A 22,656-nucleotide genomic window follows, 5' to 3' on the forward strand; every position below is an offset into this window, starting at 1 on the left:
ACAATGAGTTTAGAAGGACTAAGGACATTATGACATCCTTCCATTTATTATCATTTTTTAATACAGCAAGATTTTATACAAGCAAAAGAAAAGCAAGCTTGCCTATATGTAAGTAAGCATGCCAACTTGTCTATGAACGTGCCCTCCAGCACCTCTGCCACTAGTAAGTGGAATTTGTTTCCTTCTGCATCTACTGCCCAACTACTTCTTCAAATTATTTGTGTAAACACCAGGTGTTCAAAACAGTGGAGGCCTTTTTTGTCTCCATAATAACAGGAGAACATGCTTGACCTAATGACAGCTTTCTGCGTACACATAGGCACAAAAGTATAAACTGTACTCTCCATCCTTCAGTTGTTTTCAGCTCCCACATTTAAAAGGGGCTCCACAATATGACAACTTTTTGTCTGTTTAAACACAAAGGTGGCATTCAAAGTCTACAGCAGGAAGCAGTCCCTCAGCATTTCAAGAGTATACTTTTGGAAGAAACTCAGGCAAAATAATCTTTTGATTTAACTGGCAATTATGATTTACCTTGAACACAGAAGGAATTTTGAGAGATTTTGCCAGGATAAAAGGTTGAGTAGGAAGAAACATGGCTTAAAATTCTACCATTACTTCTGGAAGAAGAAAAAGGCATAATTAACATTATTGTTCATAAAAAGAAGTCATCAACAAGCTCACAGCTCAAACAGCTCTCCCAATGAAGGATGTGAATCCATTTTATTTTCACATTGGGAATTCACAACCGGAATATTAGGAACTTCAGGATTACAGGAAGGAAGAACACAGACTATTCATCTTTAGGGAGACACATGGCAGAAAAAGCTGGCTAGCTAACCAACTAATGGAGATTGCTCCTATTTTTCAAATTCAGAAAATCATCTATGATTTTCTGGACCAGAGTCCTTGGCTGAGACTAGGACCTGGCTAAACTCCATACTGAGAACATAGCCCTGTGGGAATATATATGTCCATCAGATATCCTTCGTAAGAGCTGAAAGGAGTCTAGGTCCTACCAGAGAAGAACCAGCATGCACTAAACTTAAGAACAACTGGCATATGGCTTTCAGGTGCAGGTGGAGATGATGTGAAAGCAAGTCTGGAAACTAAGACAAGGTTTTGCATGCCACCTCTAAGAGATGGAACAAATTCAGAAAAAGAACAGCTTTGGCCAACCCTGGTTTATTGTAATTAACTTGATTGCATTGTGCTTTATCTTCCAATGATCATCAGGCAGAGCTGCAGATATAGAAACTTTCTCCCTCAGCGGCTGGAATATGCATACCAAGAACCCAGAAGATAGCCTGAGTCTGCCACAGAAAAAGCAGCTTTTCTTTTAGGTCCTGAAGGAAGATCACTTTCAGGCTACTCGCAAATCCTGGCAGAGAACTCTGAGAACTGCTCCACAGGTCTCATTTGTAATTCATCAGACTTCAGCAGCACAGTTGTACAGTAATGTGTCTAGGATTCTTCAGAGGTAGAGAACACTCAAGGGAACCTGATATTGAACAAGCCAGTTTCCTCAGGAGAGACCTTGTGTCATAGACTGTCCACATGACAGAGACAAGAGAAGTGTACACAACTGATGACCTAGACAGGGATCGAAGATAACAGAACGTTCCCTTGATACCACTGTGTGGGTTTTTCCACTACCTAATGAAAAATTTGACTGCTAGAGACTTTGCGTTCATCACGTCCACTGGAGGGGTACAGTTCAAAGTCATATTTATATGCTTAGAATCAAAACTTTCAAGGGAAGAGAATGGTTCCCAAAGCTAAGTAGGTCTTCTGTGACATGAGAGAACAAGCCTCCACCTTTTGAAGGATAGATCCTAACATTTGGAATTGATTCCAGGCACATAAGATCTGGTAGAAATAAAATCAAGATGGGTTGTTACATATATACATCATGGTCTGCACTTCAGAGAAGACTGTTACATATTGACTGAATCTTAAAGAGTTCAGAAGTGCAAAATAGACTGAGTTTGTAAAACATTTTACCTGCCAGCTACAAATATAAGGATAAAAAATAACTTAGTGTGAGCAACTGCCACTGCAAGAACCTTTGATATTGACCCTCAAGGTAACAGAAGGATTGAACTGCACAATCCTATACAAACAGTGATACTGGCCTGCAACAAAGTGAAGAAATTTCCTATGAAATTAATTATAATGTGGAAATAAATTAAGATTAAGAGAGAAAAGTGAGTTAACCCTTTGAAATAATGGTATTATTACCATCATCATTATCCTGAGCTTGAATTTGACAATAAAAGCATTCAACTAAAGTCTGAGATGGCTCCCTAGCCTCTTTTCTTCTTTTGGTACTAGAAAATAAATACCGTAAACCTCAATTTTTTTGATATAAAAGAGAAGACAATTTGTGGCTCCCAGATTATAAGAGCAGCTACTTTATTTGGAAGGTCTGCTGTGAAGGCAACAGCTGTGGAGTACACAGATTAAAGTAAATATAGTGGAAAAGCAGGCTATATTTTAAGTATCTTACATGAGACAGTGGAAGAAGCCACAACACTTCCGGGTCAGACTATAAATGTGTTCTTTCAAAAGTCCATAAAGGTATTTTTGAGAATTTGAACTGTCGTGGAATTGCCCTAGAAAAAGCAGTTTTGCATGGGAAACTCTGAGTGGGTAGAGCAAAATGGAGAAGGTAGAAAATGAAGTATTTTAGCACAAAGCTACAACTAAAAAATTTTTAAACAACTGGAATTGCCTAAAAGGGAAACATCATTATCACAGCAAACAGAATAGGGACAAAAAAACCCCCAAAAACCCAGACAGTACTGCTGCTTTTTTCTTTACTTTTTTAATCATGCTTTTGGAAAAGATTACCCAAGCAGTTTTTCTGCTGACAGTCAAGAAAGTTGTAATTAAACATAGTCAAGTAAATTTGATATGTGAAAATACAATGAGATTTTCTTCCTCTTCCAGCAACTTCTTCCAGCCAATTGAATACCCACATTGAGAAAGGAATACTGCATATTGCTAATATGCAGAGATTTCAGGTCTGAGCATCTATTTCAGTTACTAATTTAGAACTATGAAGAGGCTTACATTTCTCTAACTCCAAAACTGGACTTTTAATGCCATGTAATTCATAACATGTTATTTGATTTTTTGCAGTAGATAGTAAAAGGAATAATTTTAAATAAAAGCAGAACCAATAAGCTTATAATTTGTTTTAGACAGCTTTCAGCTTTCAAATTTATCAGCATACTATCATTATACCAAACAGAAAGACAAAATTGTTATATAAGTAGTCATCAGCTGGTCAGTATCTAGCAAATGAAGGAATATTCTTTATTATCAGTAGTCAGAATTGAAGTCTTCTTGCAAAATCTTTGTGACAATGGCCTTTTGCCAATGTTAGAGAAACAGTTCTTGTTTCACAGTATTGATAGGACACTACGACCTAGTGATGAGTTGCATTTGGCAAAATCTACAACTGATGGAGAATTAAGAAGTGCTTCTTAGCTTGTGAGAAATCTTAGCGAACAGGACACAATTTATAGTTTTAGCTAAATTAGCAGGTCAACTATAACAAGCTAAAAATGTTATGGAAACCACAAACTGATTTATGTTCCCTAAGATTTTGTCTACAGTCTGTTCTGTAGCTGAGACTAACTCAGGCTTTTTAGACTTTTTTGGCAATGAAAACAACGTCTGGAGGGCAGATGTCTGGTGGAAATAGAGACAAAAGCAATGTGACAGAAGTAGTCATGCCAGATGCCCAGAGCAAGCAATTATTCAAAATAAAATTAATTGATACAAGATCCAGATCTCAAGGCACTGGTTACCCTTAGCCAAATGCACCCTAGCAATACTGACAGAGGTGGGACTAGTATGAATTTTAAAAGTAAAACCTACTATGTAGGTTAGTAGTTTTCCTCTTGTAGAAAGTATTTTACAGCAATCACTTGAAAGGTTGCTATTATTCAGTGGCAGCTGACCAACAAACATTTCTGCACAGAAATTTTCAGATTTTTCCTCAAAGGGTCAAACTCTTCTACATAAGAAGAAAGTAATTTTATGCTCAAAAGCCAGCATTATATAAGACAGTGGAGGAAAAAGAAATTAATCATTCCTTACTGAAAATGCAGTGTTTAGGACTGTCAATTGGTTTAGTGTTTAGTTTAGTTTCTTCATGCGAACAAATGCACATGCAAGAAATTCCATTCAACCATAAGGAAAAAAACCAACATTTTTTACTGTGAAGGTGGTAAAAAAATGGAACAGGCTGCACAGGGACGTTGTGGAGGCTCCATCCTGAGAGATATTCAAAACCCAACTGGACACAGCCCTGGGCACCCTGCTCTAGCTGACCCTGTTTGGAGCAGGGACGTTGTACTAGACAATCTCTAGAGGTCCCTTCCAGTGTCAACCATTCTGGAATTCTGAGAATGTGGAAAATACCACTGTCTGGGAGTTTTCTTTAATTTCCATTTATTATCAGTTCTTTTCCAACAGCACCAAATGTCTAAGTGTCATCTCCATATCTTGTTTGAAATTATGGTAGTTTTGATTTCCAAAGTTTTCTGTTTACTAGTTATGAAGCCATGCTGTAATTTTGATCTTACTATCCTCTAATCTGATTTTCTTATACTCTTACCATCCCATCCTCTTTCTTCCTTTCCCTCCTTAGGTTTCCAGAGCACAGAAGTATTCTAATTTATAATATGTTTAATCTGGAATGATCCCTTCCCTTCCAAATGGCTAAGACAATTTTTTTTTTCACCAATCTTTTTGTAAAACTTTACTACACATTTTATTGTAAGCACTTCTCTATGTTCTCCATTAAAAAATGGAGTTGATTACAGAAGTGTACGTTTCACTGTTTGGAACCACAGGTGATGACTTCAGTATATTTTATACCTTTTATAAAACTTCTATTGTTAAGGAACTGGTAGTTCATGCATCACCTGATGCAGAAGCAGCCAGTTTATTCAAAAGAAATTTTATTTTAAATATGCTCAAAAAAATCTTAGCTCTTACATCCTTGAATGTCTACTGCAACTAAGTACATTCAATATGCGATGTTATGAGTCAATTAAATATACAACGCTTTTATTTTCACAGAAACATTTTTCACAGAAATGTTTAATGAACTAATACTACAAAATTCTTACTGCCCTCACCTCCTGCTGATATTAGAAGTACTGAGCTACATGAGGAATTGTGCTTTCAAATTATCTACCTGCATATTTACATATTAAACCTCTTTTGCAGGCACAGCTATGATTAGAACACATAAATTTCTGGTTTTGCATATGCAAGTATGCTGTGTGCAAACGCTAGCATTCACAAACAATTACAAGTGGCACTTTGAAAACTAGTTCAGGTATTTTATTCTTTGTTATGATATATATTGGCAAATCAGACCAATATTTGTCATTCTATCAATTTCATAACAAAAACGTACAGTATTAGTAATGTAAGATATAATTGCTTAGAAGTAGATTTTCAGTGGGATTATTGCAGTAACAAGTGGCCAACGCTAATCCTAAATCTTGTTCTCTGCTTCACAGAACTCTATTCCATTTTGGTAGGACACTTTATAGGCAACAAGAAAAGCTTTGTAAACATCTACTAAAAATAAAATGTATACACTAACAAAGGCATTTAATAATCAACACTTGTTTGAGAATCGTATTGTTGCAGGAAACACTTCAGTAGGACTCCAACCATGTCTTTTTTTGAAATTTTATACGATATCTTCCTTTGAAAGTATTTCAGACAAATTTGTTATGGAAGAAGAAGTACTGATAATACAAACCCACAAACTTTCTACAAAGTTCAAATAACTGAGTTTTTAAAGAAATAGAGCATATACCTTCCATACGAGATGAAAGTCACTGAATTTTTTGGATGATGTTATAAATGCAATCAAAGCATGTTTAGTTTCATTTTGGTTTGTTAGAACTAGAAAAGAAGGAAGAAACAGCAATTTGCAAGGAGATGAAAAACAAGGCAATATAAATAGAAAAAATAGTTACACTTAATGAGATTTGTTTTCATTGGAACTGCTGCTGGGTTTCACTTTCAAACTACAGAGTTATCTACTTTCATTTGATTAGAGACAATGCTATGCAACCTGTTTGAGTTGCTTTGATTCTCTCACCAAATAAAAGAACAAGTGCATCACACTTAAAGAGATAAAACATTCAATTTAAGGAAATGAAAGAACAAAGAAAGAACCCAGTTACTTTAAATACAAACATGAAGACAATTACATTAAGACAGTAAATCACAGTCTGGCAAGGATGCTGGTGGAGAAACTTTGTCCTGACAAACACCCACAAGGAATTGCTAAAATTCACAGGGTTACTTTGGAAGAGCATAGTTGTGGTTTTGTTTAGACTAGACTCTTTATCTCAATAGATTTTTTTTCTTTTTAGTTTTCTTTACATTTTTTTTCTTCTTTAGCTTCTAAACTTCCCTTTATTGTAGTTTTCCATCATCATCCTTCAGTATCCCAGTGACTAATGACTTTTCCATCTCTCTTTGTGGTGCAGCAGTGCTTGCCACCTTTTTTCCTTCAAAGTGTTTAACATAATTAAGTATTTACATTATCAAAGTAATTACTCCCAAACAGAATACAGTTTGACATTTGCGGCTTCTACTTCATGTCTCTCTCTGTCTTGCATTCTCAAAAGCTTATCAATTTCTCCAGCTGAAAACTGATATAGAATGATTTTCCTTCTTCCTAGAAGCCTCACCTTGCTTGTACTGCTGTACTCTCAGATCACCATAGCTACAGTGCTACTACTAATTATGGATGCACTTGTACCATCCATATGTTGCATCAGATTATTACATCCTTAAACATGCATTCCTTCACCACCTAATTGTTACCTATGGCTTAGAAAATCTTTCACCTCCAATTTGAAAGTCATACATACTATGCATTATAAAAGAGTAAGTGTATGTATACTGCAGAGTTACATTGCATTAAATACCTTAGTAAGCAATGACAAAATCTAAAGTACCCCGAGAGAATTAGCCAGACTGCAAAAACTGTACAGACAGCATGTTCCCACTAGACTTCATGATTCAACACAACTGCTCATTCAGCCTAAATGAGGGAGTCAATTCTCTATCTGAAAAGATTGCCAGGGTACACCATTGATCTTACCGCATATCTTAGGTATGTACGGAAATAACATTTAAGAACTTAGTAAGGACTTCAGAACAGGGTTAAAAATACCAAATATTACTTACAATAGGTGTTTTCCCTGTGTGAAGACTACAAATTGTGACTTAAAAGTATGTCAAGTTATCAAGGGTTCAGCCTTGGAAGATAAATGTTCAGCTGTAGACTAAAGAAGCAGAGTCTTCAGGAACAGTCTCTAGAAAACACTGTGGCCACAATTTGGAACATATCTAACGGAATCTGATGGTAATTCCATGCAAGGTGCATCTAAGGAACTCTATCTCAAAGCATACCAGTTCTAACTGGGATTGTATGGGATGTGGCACTACTATTGACTCTGCACTCATTGTGTATCTGAGTTCCCTCCCACAAAGCACAGGAATCACTTTGTGAACAAGAATGGAGGCTAACTAGGAAAAAAAAGTTCTTTTCACAAACATATTATGTTTCTAGTAGCAATGATGCTAGAGCTATGACACATGCTGTATGCTACAGTGTCCATATAAATGATTTAAGCTGTATAGGGATATTTAATATTTTTACTAGACAGAACAATGTATTTGTTAGTTGCTTTACTTCAGGCCTAAATAAGAGTTATACCCCAGAAAGTCCAGCTGTTATTTCACTTAAGTCATTTGCCTAGTAAAAGATATTAGTTCTTCTCACAAGTCTTGACTTACTTCATGTTCTCTTATTTGCTGTTTCCAATTATAAATTAAGAGTTCACATGTTGCGTGTGGTTACTTTTAATGCACTAAAAGATAGGTGGTTGACTTAATCTTTTATTTCACTTTTGAATACATTATTTTTACTGTACCTTTTGCTTTTTTAATACTTCTAATACTTGAATACTTCAAGCTCTTTCCTTTGCTAACAAAGTAAGCTACTGTCACTGGTAACATTAATTGAAGTATATGTTTTAACAGGATTCCCAGGCCCTAATAACCATTACTTCCTGCGTTCATAATAAAAACAGTGTGAGATGGCTATGTTCTCACATATCAAACACAACTTCAGGACCGCCCAGTTAAATGATTTGCCAACATACAATTTGATATAGCACTAGCAATTTTCTAAGTCTTTCTCAACTATCCATATAGCTGTTTAGGACATACCAGGTTAAATGCTAATCAGCACTACTAAAGTGTTTGATTTACAAATTACTGGTTCCATGTTTTGAGATAACTTTGGTAATCTTAAAATAAGAGGTTGAATGATACAAAGTATTTTTTTAAACAGTTTGCCAAACCTTAATGTGTTTCTTTACAACATATGGTATAGTCGTTATTTAAAGGCAGGTTCTCGGCAGTACACATCTTTCACTATAGGGATTGAAACTAGGGACCCATCTGCTCATATCTATTAAATTCTCAACACAATTTCAAACATTTGCTGAACTGATGACACTTTCAAATATGGTAGGATTTTTATAACAAAGGTGAAAAACAGGAACATAACTTCACTTTAACCAAAATCATCTTAAATTGTTGTCAGAGAAAAGAAAAAAGGGAATAAACAGCTGCAGTACTGAATCACATTAAAGACAATGACAGGGCTGTGTAATACAGGCTCCATGTTATAAAGCTTTCTTTTTTCCTTTAAACTAAGGAATGTGCAAATGGTAATCACACTAGCTCAACAGAAAAGCACTTTACAGCACACCCAAAAATGTGAAGGTGATCTCTTTTATTGGGGCAACTAAAAATATAAAGCAGTCTTTGAGAAATTTTATTTTAATTTGTTGTATCAGAGCTTGTGAGCAGTAAAAAAGAAAATCAAAGGGTTGCCCTGTGTGGTGCCTCTTGGTAAAATAATCAGCTTTGAAGTTATTCTTTGGATAACACAAGACACTGGGTTAAGTAAGGGGCGCCTCCTTAGGATTTACTCCCATTTGACACTGCACTGCCAAACATATGTAAATTTTATACCAAACTAAATGTGAAAACATGTATTATACTAAACAACCCTATACACACTATGATTGTTCCCTAAATAACCCTGCAGCTCAGAAAAAGACAGAGGAAAACACTGGAGAGTAAAATCCAGGAAAATCTAGGGTGAAAAAATTACAGAATGAAAGCAAAACTGAACTGTTGATCCATTGATACTCTTGCACTGGCCACTCCCCAGCTGGAGTAATATATCACAGTTCAACAAGTCATCAGCTATGACAACTTAGACAACAAAGGATCTGTACCTATATACAGAATAAATTAAATCAGATTTGTTCTTAATCTGATAGACATCGTATTTTGACAGTTAATTATGTTCATTTAAAGAAACATATCCCAATTCATAATAACTAAAATGCTTACTATGACTGAAAATCTATTCATCTTTTACCTTATAAGTTTTTTTTTCCTGTTAATTCACTGATTTTATTGTCTAACGTGAGGAAGAAAATTGAGAATAGAGGGGGAAAGAGAAACAAACAGAAACAAACAGGAAAAAAGATCAACAGTAAAATGAGAAAAAATACAGAGCTCCTCACAGCAGCAGTATCTTGAGTACAGGATTACAAACATACATGCAACCTCAGACTTTTCTATAGAATTTTTAAATTGAATTGTACCATAGCTTTCCATAGCAACTTGCAATAAAAACTTGCATGTACTGGAATGGCATCTTGATAAAAAATAAAGCCTTTCCTAAAGTGGCTCATACAAATAACATACAATATATGTTCAAAGTAGAACAACTACTTAAAAAATTCCAAAAATTCAAACCCTCTGTGTATGAACATTCTTATTCCAGAATAAAACCATCCAAGAGTGACAGCAGCAGAAAAATCCTCAGAAATTATTTTAATATGGTTAATGGTTTCTCTCCTATATGTGTGAACCTTCTGAAAAAAAAATCACAGCTCCTCCTACACTGTTCAGATGGCTCAATGAACACTACCTATTTTTGTTCATTGTTCGCTTGAAGGCACAGAACATTTGCAAAAGGTGTGACTTTCTGATGCTGTAATGGAATAATAGTTTGTGCCCATTGCCCCTTGTCCTGTCACTGGGCACCACTTAAAAGAGTCTGGCCCCATCTTCTTGACATCCACCCTACAGATATTTATAAGTACTGATGAGATCCCCTCTCAGTCTTGTCCAGGCTAAACAGACCCCACTCCTTCAGCCCTTCCTCATATGAGAGATGCTCCAGTCCCCGAATCATCCTTGTAGCCCTCCGCTGGACTCTCTCCAGTAGTTCCGTGTCTTTCTTGAACTAGGGAGCCCAGAACTGGACACAATATTCCAGATGTGGCCTCACCAGGGCAGAGTAGAGGGGGAGGATAACTTCCCTTGACCTGCTGGCCATACTCTTCTCAACGCACCCCAGGATACCACTGGCCTTGGCCGCAAGGGCACATTGCTGGCTCATGGAGAGCTTGTTGTCCACCAGGACTCCCAGGTCCTTCTCCACAGAGCAGTAAGACATCAAAGAAAAAACCACTGATACATAAATATTTACAGCAGTAAGTATTGCAACTAATTTACTGCAATAACTTTTCATTCATTTTGATAGTGGATGGGATTATCAAGCTGGAGCAGATCAGTGAAGAATCATTTTGTACAATAAAGATTATACCACAGCAGTAAAAATTTTAGGATACTTTCAGTCCTCAGCCACAGACCCTTCATCTTTTGATAACATTCTGCTCGTTGAATGAAGATTTTAATGAAAACAGTATTTCAGAACTTCCTTCCTTTGTGAGTATATGTCCTCACCTTAACCTTTTTTTAACATTGTTTTTTGTGTGGGCGTTTATTGTATTGTAGAGTATGGCAAATCTGATAAGAGAAAAGCAAAGACTGAGCCCAGTCTTATTGTATCAGAATGGCTGAAATAATCACATATCCTGGAAAACCTGGGAATTTCTGATCCTACTTTCAGACATAGAATGGATACACAGTTTTTGATTACAGAAAATTCTCTTGCAGTCAAACACAAAGCTAAACTTCAGTTGTATTCTCTGATGAACAATCAACATGGCTCATTTCCTGGGCTTTGGGAGAAAAACTGTTTCTTGCACAACCCAGTGAACTGAGAATAATAGGAATGATATGCCGGATGACAGCAGCAACATACTATCTAAAAAATACCCCAGAAGACTGCACTTCTGAATTAAAGTATGAATGTCATAGGGACAGCATGTAGGATGTTTGATCCCAAAAGATGTGCTTCTTTCAGTGCCCTATAAGCTACAGCTGTAACTGTCAAAACCACCCATTACCCGGATAGCTAATTCTCCCCAGACACTTGAACTTATTTCTAAAAAGATCACAACAGTTATTAAAAGACAACAAAAACACAGTAATTAACACTCTGGCTTCCAAAGGAAATAAAATTATTTCCTTTATCTACATTTTATTTTATTATAGCTTCTTTTCACACCTCATGATGGAAAAAAGTGTAATTGGCTGGGTTTGTTACCTCACAGGATGGATTTTTTCAGATATAATGGAAATATTATTCCCAGTTCTTTGGGTATTTTTTGCAAAGAGAGTTTCCTCACCATAAATCATCAACCGATTAGGTAATTGTGAAACAATCCATTTTGCTTCCACCTGAGTCTGCTAGTTTCATTGCTGAAATTCAAAAGTGGTTGGCTGCTGCAGAGCAGTGAGCTTCACACAACAGGACAATATGACAGCATATCCCTATTCTTGGAGGGTATAATCAGTCCTTAACATCTCATCAGTTTCATGTACAATAATGACTGTCCAATTAATTTGAATATATTAAGCACATTCATACTACTAGCTGGATTCCTATACATACCTAGAGGAAAACCAAAGAAGATTGAACAACCTACTATGAGCAGAGCTCCTGGCAGCATGCACCATGGAAATTGTTCATCATAGAAAAATAATTCAGACTTATAATGGATGCATTTGTCTGTAGGGACATGTGGCTCATCTAGAGTTCCTACAATGACTAATCATACTGACGTATATTTTCTTTAACCTTTACATTTAAAAAAATAATCCTACCATCAATAGATTATGGTTTGAAAGAGATTCCCTTTACAGGCAATCTTTTTCAAAATTATTTATAATATACTTTCCTGTGCTTCTGGTAACTGTCAAAAATTGGCTTCATATCAGATGGAATATTGGTCTGATTTAATACAGTATTTCCTGTTTGGATATTTAACTAATTGCAGTATTTTCTCCAGGGCTTGAGTTTTCACTAAGAAAGCATACTGCAACAGCCTCCAGTGAAGGCTGTATCAGTGCTCATTTCCTGAATCAGATCTTGACTTCTGAGAGGAGAATTAACCATTTAGTTCAGTGAGCTGCTAACTCTTCAAGTGGTCAAGATGTTTGTCTTCACAACTATTCACTTCACAACTCTGACAACAGAATTTACTTGGAATCATTTGAAAGCTTGTTCCATAGAGCAAGGCCTTCAAATTTCCAAACCGTTAATAACTGAAATTACTGATAACTATTTCTGCATATAAAAATGAATACTCCATATCTATAAGTGAGGGGGAAAAGAGACTTGGACAACAAACAATAAATTTGGGCTTCTTTGGCAACAGCAAGGCTTCTTAGGACTCAGCTCATTAATTTTCCCTGGGAGATATGCAATTGAAATTCAGTGAGAGTTAAACACTTGACTCCCTTAGGTTCTTTAAAATCTCAGATGAAGTGATATTTAACTAATTCCCACACTAATAGAAATTAGTCATTTGGCACAACAATGCAATCTAATTGCTGGTCCCTATAATAAATTCAGTCCCCAGCACAGCATTTAATGACGTCATTATAGGAGCTCACATGTCCTGTCCTGCTGAGCTAATAGGAGCTGAATTTACTGGCCTGAAAGTCCAGTCACCCGGAGTGTGATACAAGGGAAGTAGCTGCATTGGAGGATGCCTCTCATTACCTGCAGTAAGGTTGTGTATGTGCATTCAGCTTTCCACAAGTACTTTTTGCCTTTCAGAAGCATGCATATTCTACACATTAGAAGTAATATATTCTTTGGGTGTGATTGTCTGAAGTCATGTGTTCTATAAAATCAGGGAAAATAGATCCTTCTCTGATATGTACGAAACAAAATTAGACATCTCTGGAGAGACTGACTCTTGAATAGCAAGAGGTTTTCTCCCCTTTCCTAGTTTGTTTTTCCTCTTTCATTCTCAGTGTCCTCACTTTGCTGCCAGAAATTTCTAAACTGGTGAGCTCACTCTCCCCCCCTCCTCCTTTCTTTCTTCCTTTCTCTGCTTCCCTCTGCCCGTCGGTGGGTTTCAATGGGCTCCTGCAGTTACTCAGGCGGACAGCATTCCGTTGCCAGGCAACTCTCTGAAAAGAAGCACATGCTGCTGCTGCATAGACAGAGCGTGCCCGTCTGCTCCAGTGATGCTGTGGCCTAATTTCTACCTCTGTTGTGTTAGATACAAAAGGGAACATCTCCAGAGTAGAGGGTTAGGGAGTACTGAATTATCTGCACTTTTAGTTTGTTTGTTTTTTCCCGGCTTTCCTGATCGGGTGCATCCCCTTCCATCTCAGGGCCCCCAGAAGTCATGCATGTCTAATCTGCATGCATGCGTTTGGGACTGTTCACTGGGCTTTGTAGAATACTGACAATTTTCTGTTAGCTTTTGGCTGAGTTAATAGCACTTTCTGTTAAGCTTTCCTGTAGCTCTCCCATAAGGGCAGTTTTGCATGTAAATTCTCAAGGCCATTCATCATTTCCTACCTGACTCTTTATTGCCTGGGTGTTTGGGGTTTTTTTAAAGGCCTCTTTAGGAATGCAAGCATAGCCTTTCCTATTTTCTCTCCTTTCACTGTGCTTTCCTGAGAACAAAGAACAGCAAACTAAGAAATTCCTTTGGTTTTTCCACAGCCTGAAGAAAGATCACTGCTTTATCCATGGATTTAGTTTTGGACTGCCTAATCTTCTCAAAAGGCAGGCCCATACAGATTCAGATTTTGTGGTTTGAACGCAATTCTGCAATCACAATTGTTCATTGTCTATTACAGACAGTATTATCATTAGGTAGAAAACAGCAGTCAGAATAAGAAGCAAGTTTCCTTATATTTATTGCTAACTTTCTAAAATTTATTGTTAGCATGTTTTTAATACAAAGGTTGCTTATGTTAGTTGCCTTTTGTCAGTTCTGGTACCAACTCAGCAGTTCACTCAACGTGCAAGCAAACGTGAACCTCAGAGAGAAGCTGCACTGTATTCAGCCTGACAGAGTCCAATATTGCTCTGGTGCTCTGGGTATTCCTCTGATCTTTCTCTCACTTCTGGACCAAGTCTGAAGTCCCAGTCCTAATCTACAAATCCCTAATTTCGTTAGTGCACATCTACTTTAAGGGCAGCCAAGAATCTTCATCCACTGATCCCTAGAGTCAGCCCTACACTACAAATTTCTGCCAGCATAGCTATGTCAACACAAATTGTGAAAAACGTATAACCTCTAGCTGACACTGCCATACAAGTAAATGCCTGGTTCAGCCTCATTTATGCCGTCAGGGCAGCACATTTATTAGCTAAGTTTGTGCCTTCAGAAATGTGCTGTAATTAAACAGACAAAACCACAGTGGCATGGAAAACATGTAAATTGCAGATGCCCTGTAACAGATAAGACCAGGGCCAGTGTCTGTGGACATATTACAAGGAAGACTCTGCGAGACACAGAGATCCACTAGCTCTGCAGAAGAAAGGTCCCAGCCCAAATGTTCCAGTTCTTCCCAATGGCACAGTACTTCTGAGATTGCAGCCACTTTTCGTTCCAGTGTACATTATGTGTATAGTGCTGTGGATAAGATCCTGCCTATCTTTTTCTCATCTCTTGCTTATCTCCTACACAAAGGATCGGAACTGTTCAACTGTGTGGCAGCCATAGTTCTGCAACACTAAGCGCAAATGGAGTGGCAACGTCTCATCTTTTTGGAGCAAAAGGATATTTCAGTCCCTGAGAGTTTCATGTGCTAGGCAATCACCGCATTATTTACAAAATGTTTTGAGACCTTCTGGAAAGAAAGGTGCTATATACAGGCAGAACAATAGTTAGTACTTGCATGAGTCACACATATACAACTTTCAGTATTATACAACTCCTCAAACATCCTTCCTACCCAAACACACTCTGTGTAAGAAAGATGAAACACGTGGGACTTTTCTCCCTCAAAACGACAACTTAATAGCACTAAAGAAATACCAAAATGTCTTAACATTACATTAAAAATTCACACTCCCATTTGAAGTCAATCTAAAAGGGAAAATAAGGCCCTAGAACTGCTCATGGCCATGGCACAGCTAATGAAAAAAAAAAATTTAGGTGATCCCTTGCCAAACAGGTAAAGAACTGAAGAACAGCAACACAAGCCAATTCACCATACAGATACCAATTGCTTACTCACTGTCCAGAGGCAGCTATGTGTTTTTCAACGTATTTTTGGATCTTGCATCAATTCAAGATGACACTACAGTCTGGCCCACAGCCAGAAAGTGGCAAGTGAAATAATGTTCCAGTACTCGCACTGTGAACACACAGCTGGCTTCAAAGGGAAATGGACTAATCCTACTTCATTTCCCTTCTTCAGTATGTGTTTAAAGAGCTTTGGTGCACTGAAGGAAATTGACCAGAATTCATTAGTTCCCTTCTGATTCAGCTCATTGCTGTTGGAAAGGGAAACAGGTTGGGATTGCAGGATCCTACTCAATTTCCTTTTGAAGCAGACTTTAAGCCAATTCTGCTCTCAGTTGTACACACACAGATCTTCACTAATGATGCATATATTTGAATGCAATACCCCTCCAAGCTGGCTAAAACATATAAAGACTATGAAGGGAAGAAGAAATATTGAATAATAATTTTAAAAAAAAGATAATTTTTTTGACTTTTTGTACCATTGAGAACTTTTGCCTGAGAGCATTCCTGAGAAACAAACTCAGAAAATCAAGAGAGGAACTTCCAGAAAGAGACACAGGAGAAAAGACAGGGACGAAAACCCAACTGAGACTAGAAAAGGATCACAATGAAGGAAAAAAGAATAATAATTTTATAATATATCATATACATTTTTTGTTATTAAATGGAAAATTACACCAAACTAAAACACTGAGTATAATAGCTAAAGTAAATCCTAGGGATCATTTTGATCTTGTTTGGAGGTGGTTTTGGAAATGGAGACATGAAGCTTAATCACTTGCTCTGGACAGAAAGTTTTTCTTCCTGTTCATAATCAGATCTCTCCACTTATCTCTTCAGAGTTCATGTCACGTTTTTATGAGCCTTCTCAAGGTTACTGGAAGCAATAGGATTTCAAATGATTCCAGGCTATATCCTGTTCAGTTTGAGGCCTCTGCTTTTGAGACAATAAGCCAGAATCAACACTCTTTCAAAGCAAACCTACAATTAACCACCTAGGCAGAAAGTGGCTTGTGACAAAGTAGAACAGAAGAAAGCTACGAGGTTTGTGATGGGACCGTGGCTTCACTTGGATCATATACGCACAACATGTAAAAATCACTTTTTGTAACTGTAGTGAAGACAAAGAAGTATTATTGCTGTAATGAACTGTCTCCTAAGTTTAAACTGTGATACTTTAAATGGCAAACAGCCTTATGAATTTGGTTTCCCTACTAATTACAAATCCATGATCTTGAAGCAGTATATTGCACAGAAAACATGGCCTAGAGTTGGAATCGACCAAAAAGCCTTCAAAATAGCAACAATGCACCTGAGAAGAGGGGGGTGATTCCAAAACCCTTGAGTTTTAGAAGGTCTTATGGTCTGAAGTTGTAGAAGTGTATGATGAGCTCTATGCGACAATTTAAAAATTTAATTCCTTACCAGTTAGCTACAGAAATACAGTACAGACACAATTTATACCTTGCACTAATAGCTTCTCAGCACAGGAAAATTAAGGACAATTAGAGAGCAAGTAATGGCTCAGTGATTCTGTAGAACACTGTATCACCTACAGAGCAAGTTAAAATGAGATTATTTTCCTTTGCTATTCTATGTCAACCTCAGTTTACAGCTTTAACTTTTATCACTAGACCATAATTTAAAATGGTATTCAACCTACTCTAGAAAAAGTTATATGACATTTATAACTTATAAAGGCTGAGAGCTTCATACAGAAACCCTGGGAACGACACAGCACTAACATAGATAATCTGTTCTCTTTGCACGTACAATTTACTTTCTCACTCCCAAGACAAAAGTTGAATGTCCCATCCCTCTTTAGTTGCAGTGAATGGATACTATACAGGAAGAAATCAGTCACCATTTGTAGATAACATCACAAACAAATAAATACATGAAACAAAGGCATTTCACAGCTCAAACATTCAAAGTCGAAACTTGCTTATTAGGCATTTTTCTAATTTTTGGTGTTTAATATACTTCAGTTTCCAAGTACAAGACAGTAGATGATACAAAGGAAATTCTAGCTCAATCAGCTCAGTGAATATAACTACATTTTTTTAATCCTTTCTTGTCTGCTGCATTTATGTCTCTGTTATTATTATTGTTTGCTACACCGATTACACAAAAGGTTTTTCTTTTGTGTCCCTTTGCAAAATCTGCATTCTCCTTCTTCCTACCTGCTCAGTTTTGCTGTCTGTCATAAAGAACCATTTCCTTTTGTTCATGCTGTGCATACATATGACTTAAACTTCACCTGATGTCACCTCAGAATTCAAATTTCCCTCCAATTTGAGATAAATTATTCTGGATAAGACTATATTCTAAATGCATCTAAGCCCTTAACAGAGACGACAATTTTGGTGTTACCGTCAGAAACATTTCAGCTTGCAAAACACTTTCCAGCAAAACCTTCCCTTGATTCCTAATGTAAAGAGCCATAGGTTGCTTTTCTGAAAATAAAAATGAAGTGCAGAGGAATGTAGTTCGATAACCTAACCAACCATGGAGACAGAGTTACTATTTACAAATGGGAGTTAGTGTATGCAAGGAGAAATGGGCTCTTGAAGACCTAACAGGAAAAGAAAACATCCTTTGATTTACATCAGAGATGTCTCTTTGACTTCAAATGGGAGGCAGTGAAATACTGAGGGAGAGAGATGAAATATTGTGGCAAGGGGTAAAATATAGCGACAGAAGAACACCTGCCCCTACTGCCGTTCTTTGACAGGTACCAAATGACCATGTTTGTCTGCAAGCAAGATTTAATACACTGTGGAGACCGACACAGGCTGCCCAGTGGAGGAATGAAAGGGAAAAGAAAGTGATCAGGGAGCTGGGAAATATCAAGTCCTCCCACTGTGCACTGCACATATTGCAAATGCTTGTGCAGACCACCCTGGACAGCAAAGGCACTGCATGTTGTTTAAGCAAATCATCCTCCTACTTATGCACAATTAGGAAAGGAGGGACAGGGATCATAGATGCCACATAACCTTACAGTGACCTTGGTAATAGCTATTCTGAAAATATATGATGGTTACTTCAAATTACAGACACAGATCTACCACCTGCATTCATCAACCGTACCTCCTAGTCCCAACACCTTTTTTAGACATCACAAACTAAGAAGAGTTAGATTTGATATCTACAAACTTATTCTCACTAAGAGGTTTAACCTATGACTTGTCAGTATTATCTCATCTCCTTGATTCTTCAAATATAAAATATCACAAACCACTAGCAATTCAACATACCCTCTAAACAATACAGCCTCCTAAGCACGAGGTTCAGAATTTTGACATTACATAAAAACCCCATGTATTTCTCAATTCATTGACAAATGTGCTTGCTCCGGCAATTGTGCCTAAACCAAGAAAAATGAGAGGCTCTCTTCTAGCAGGAAGCCCAGTGGCTAAACTCTAAGTGAAAAAAGGATGTATTAAATCTTCCTCTTCTGTTCAACCTTGTATTAAGCAGTTGTCTATTTACCAGGAATTTAGGAAGACTACAAATAGAACCCAGCTTATTATTATGCATTAAAAAGTGAGTTTTCTGTATGAGAATGCCCTCACTTGCTTCACTGTACCAGTTCAAAATATGTCACGTGTAGCTACTGAGAAATGTGGAGAAATCAATCCACTATAACTATTAGAAAATGTTGTGTTTAACACTAACCGGTCCAGCTGGCTTCTCTGCTTTCTCAACAGCCTTCATAGCTTCCTTGAGTTGTTTTCTAAGGTCTTCCTTTGGCTAGTCATGTTTACAGCACTAAAAGAGGAAGAAACAAAGTAATTGTAAAGCTTGTTAAGAAGTAGTTCATGTGCTATTAAAGGTGACCTTCCCACTTCCAGTTCTATTTGTTGTTGTTCTTCTCCAAAGTGGGTCAAATCTTTCAATTTAAAATCTGAGCACTCTTCAACAGTCAGGTCTCTGAGAAAAGCATTCAAAGCTAAGTCCTGAGATGTCCTGACCTGAAAAGCTTAGAGCCACATTCTAAGAAAGTGACAAAGGATCACTCCACAGCAGGTTGAATCTACCAATGTATCAGAATACAGCACATCTCTAAGGAGCCTTCATACTGGATAAAGAAACTGTTAGTTACAGCAGTGCAATAAGCATAGTGGTAGTCTCCAAATGCACAAACCCCAAGATGCACATCTCAGAATGATTCACACTATAGACAAACATGCCTTTGCAAACAGCTGTACTGTACAAGCTACTGCCCACTGGCTTTTTCTCAATTGTTCATCACGCTACACTTCAGTGGAAATTGCTAACCCTTATCTATGCTAACCCTTATCTTGTGTTTCAAGTAAAGCCAGTCAGGTTATATTAAACAAATGGCAGAGTTTCGCTAATCTGGATGATTTTGTCTGAAATGGACAGGGGTGCATTTATAGAAGCAGTTCAGCCTGAGGGTCTGGCTTCACATTGAACTTAATTTGGTGTAAATGCAGGTTACCAGAGAAGCTAACCTTTAAGATACTACTGTGGACAGCCAGTATCTACTAGCTCACTGGTAGGAAAGGCTGTTGTCCCTGGCCTGCTGTTAGATATTCATTAGGGAAAATTTGCAGATCCTCAGATTCTTCATCCACATAATCTTTTTTTTTTTTCTCTAGCTTGATCCTTCAAGTGATAAAACCGTGAACCTAATGCTCAGCTTTGCTAACTCTTCCTCCTCAAGGAGGTTTTGGCTTTGTGCTAGTGTCTGTCTTAAGTTGACAAACAAAAAAAAGGGCACCCCAGTCATTATTAGCTGAATAACTACAACAAAGGCAAAACCACTGCAAATCTAGATAACTGATATAGCAAATTGAAAGACGTATATTTTAAGTGTATTTCACAAGGTGTGACTTAGTATCTTTCACATCTTATTTTCCAGTTAGATGGGTTCAAGTCTACAGATCATGGAGTCTGGAATGTAACTAGAAAAATACGAAAAACTGACAGACCTTGACAGTCACATAGTTAAATCATATACAGCAGCCAAGCAAAATTAACAGGAATGTCCTCAGCAACCCAAAAAAAGGAGTAATGTATCAAGATCTGAGAAACAAAATCTTCAGCAAAAAAAACCTCACCCTGCTGTCAGGTAATGTATTTAGTCATTCTGAATGAAGAACGGTTAAAACAAAAATCTGTTATCATGTAGATTTGCATTTTCATTTGTAAAAAAGGAGATGGGATATGCCAAGTTAATCGTCCTGTTTATCTGTTTCTCTGGTACAGGCTGTGAACCATATACTCATCATTTTATGTCTTATAAAAAGCAGCAAAACATAGAGTGGAAACCCCCACAGTAGGATAAAGAACTGTACGCACTCCTCACAGTCCCGAACACCATAAAGTTATAAATGCCTACAAGTTTTGCTCAACAGACAAGAGGAGAGAGGAAGTACAGCAGTGAAAAGTAGCTGCAGTTTGCATAGTGTGCAGGTCATACCGGTGTCCCCAGAACAGTATTAGGCTGTAGGTATGCATACCATTTAATCACACTAGTTGAGGAGACTTCAAAATTGGAATCATATTCTTCTTGCTCCCTCTAGAAGAAACTAACAAAAACACATTTCTAGAACTTGAGATTGCATCACATAAAAACATGATGTATTAGGTTTGCAAAGTGAGGTGTTCAAAATGAAGGCTTAAAGAGATGTGATAAACATCTCTTACAGAGATGTGATAAATTTGGTGCTGTATGTAATCCCACTACCTGAAAATCAGAGGAACTTGAATTTCTAGGTATTTAGACCATTCATTTCGATTTCCATTTAGGCCATTTCATTCTCATTTCAATTCTGTAGAAAAAAAGTATTTTCAACCCAAAATGCTACATTTATCAATTGTTCTGATCAAATTTAAGATTTATATTATTTCTTACTGACATGTGGGAGCCATCCTTAAAGGACCACCAGTACAGACATTTAAATGATAAAAGCATGTTTTCGGGTTTTTTGCCAAAATGAGAATGACCGTCCTTTTGTCCAAAACTCAGGAAAAATGCCTATAAGCTAAGAACAAATATAAGCAAAGAAAAAAACTCCCCAAATGAAATGTTAACAATTAAAAGGAATTTAGAAGAAAGAGTACAACCTTTATAACAGAACTAACAGAATTTGCTGAATATCTTTGATATCCTCTATCAAATAAAATTTGATTTTTCTTATGATGGTGAAGGCAAAGGCTGAAGTCATAAGTAATTCAAATCGCACCACTCTAGTGAGATGGAATTATCTCAGTTTACAGAAGGAGAGGTTTGATCCTAACAGTGTTTGCCTGAAGCGCTCTGGTAGAGAAAAGCTTGAGCTATAATGACAGAGTGTGCAGAATGACCCATACTACCTTTTGGCTAAGTACTACTTTTAGCAAGCTTTAGTAGTTTATCATCACTATATGGTAATGATGACTTTTCTCAGACACAAAGAATTATGGTTTTTATCAATGGTTCATGCCAAATCCAAGTCCTTAAAAGAAATCAGCCCAAAGCAGGTGCACAGAGCTGTCAGACCTTGAAATTTGTTTTGAAACCAACCACCTGTTAGTGTAATTGTGTAGCTGTTTTTCCTGGCTTATGGGATTTTAGTTCAGCTGTTGTTCTCATGCTAACACTTATTTCCTCTAGGAATCAGTCTGTCCATTTACACTAACCTACAAATTTCTATGTGACTATCTTCACAGTCTGATTCAATGTATACATGCAGAATATCTGGTGTAGCACCCTTAATCAATAACACACTTTGTTTACAAAATAGCTCATGATTGCTGTAGGAAAATATCTGAAAAAATAGTATTTAACATCCTCTGTGTCACATTTAATCATTTAGATGACTTGTCTCTGTTTCTTGTTTGTTTCAGACAGCAACAAAGAACATTTACTCTTAATGGATGATCTCAAAGATCAAATTTACTGTTGGTGCCTGAGTCACATTTTACTGATAACAGAGCACTGTTCCTGCCGCTGAAATAAAGTCTGAGTCAGGATTCCCATTAAAACCTTCTGTTTCTAAAGCTTTAAAACTTCACCAGAAGTTGACTCTGGGTTAGAGGTCAGCAAAGATACTCTCAGTTCACAGGAACGTTTACTTAAAAAAAT

The 22,656-nt window shown here is 37.1% G+C and overlaps 1 long non-coding RNA gene across 1 annotated transcript in view; it reads right to left on the reverse strand.

Annotated features, from left to right (window-relative positions):
• Positions 1 to 22,656, reverse strand: part of LOC129208313 (uncharacterized) — a 69,252-nt gene that overhangs the window by 41,813 nt on the left and 4,783 nt on the right. Inside the window, exon 2 of the long non-coding RNA XR_008577772.1 lies at positions 19,239 to 19,331. This is a non-coding gene — a long non-coding RNA (uncharacterized LOC129208313). The remainder of the gene's footprint in view (positions 1 to 19,238; positions 19,332 to 22,656) is intronic.

This window comes from Grus americana, chromosome 6 (assembly GCF_028858705.1).
Source record: "Grus americana isolate bGruAme1 chromosome 6, bGruAme1.mat, whole genome shotgun sequence".
NCBI classification, from domain to species: Eukaryota; Metazoa; Chordata; class Aves; order Gruiformes; family Gruidae; genus Grus; species Grus americana.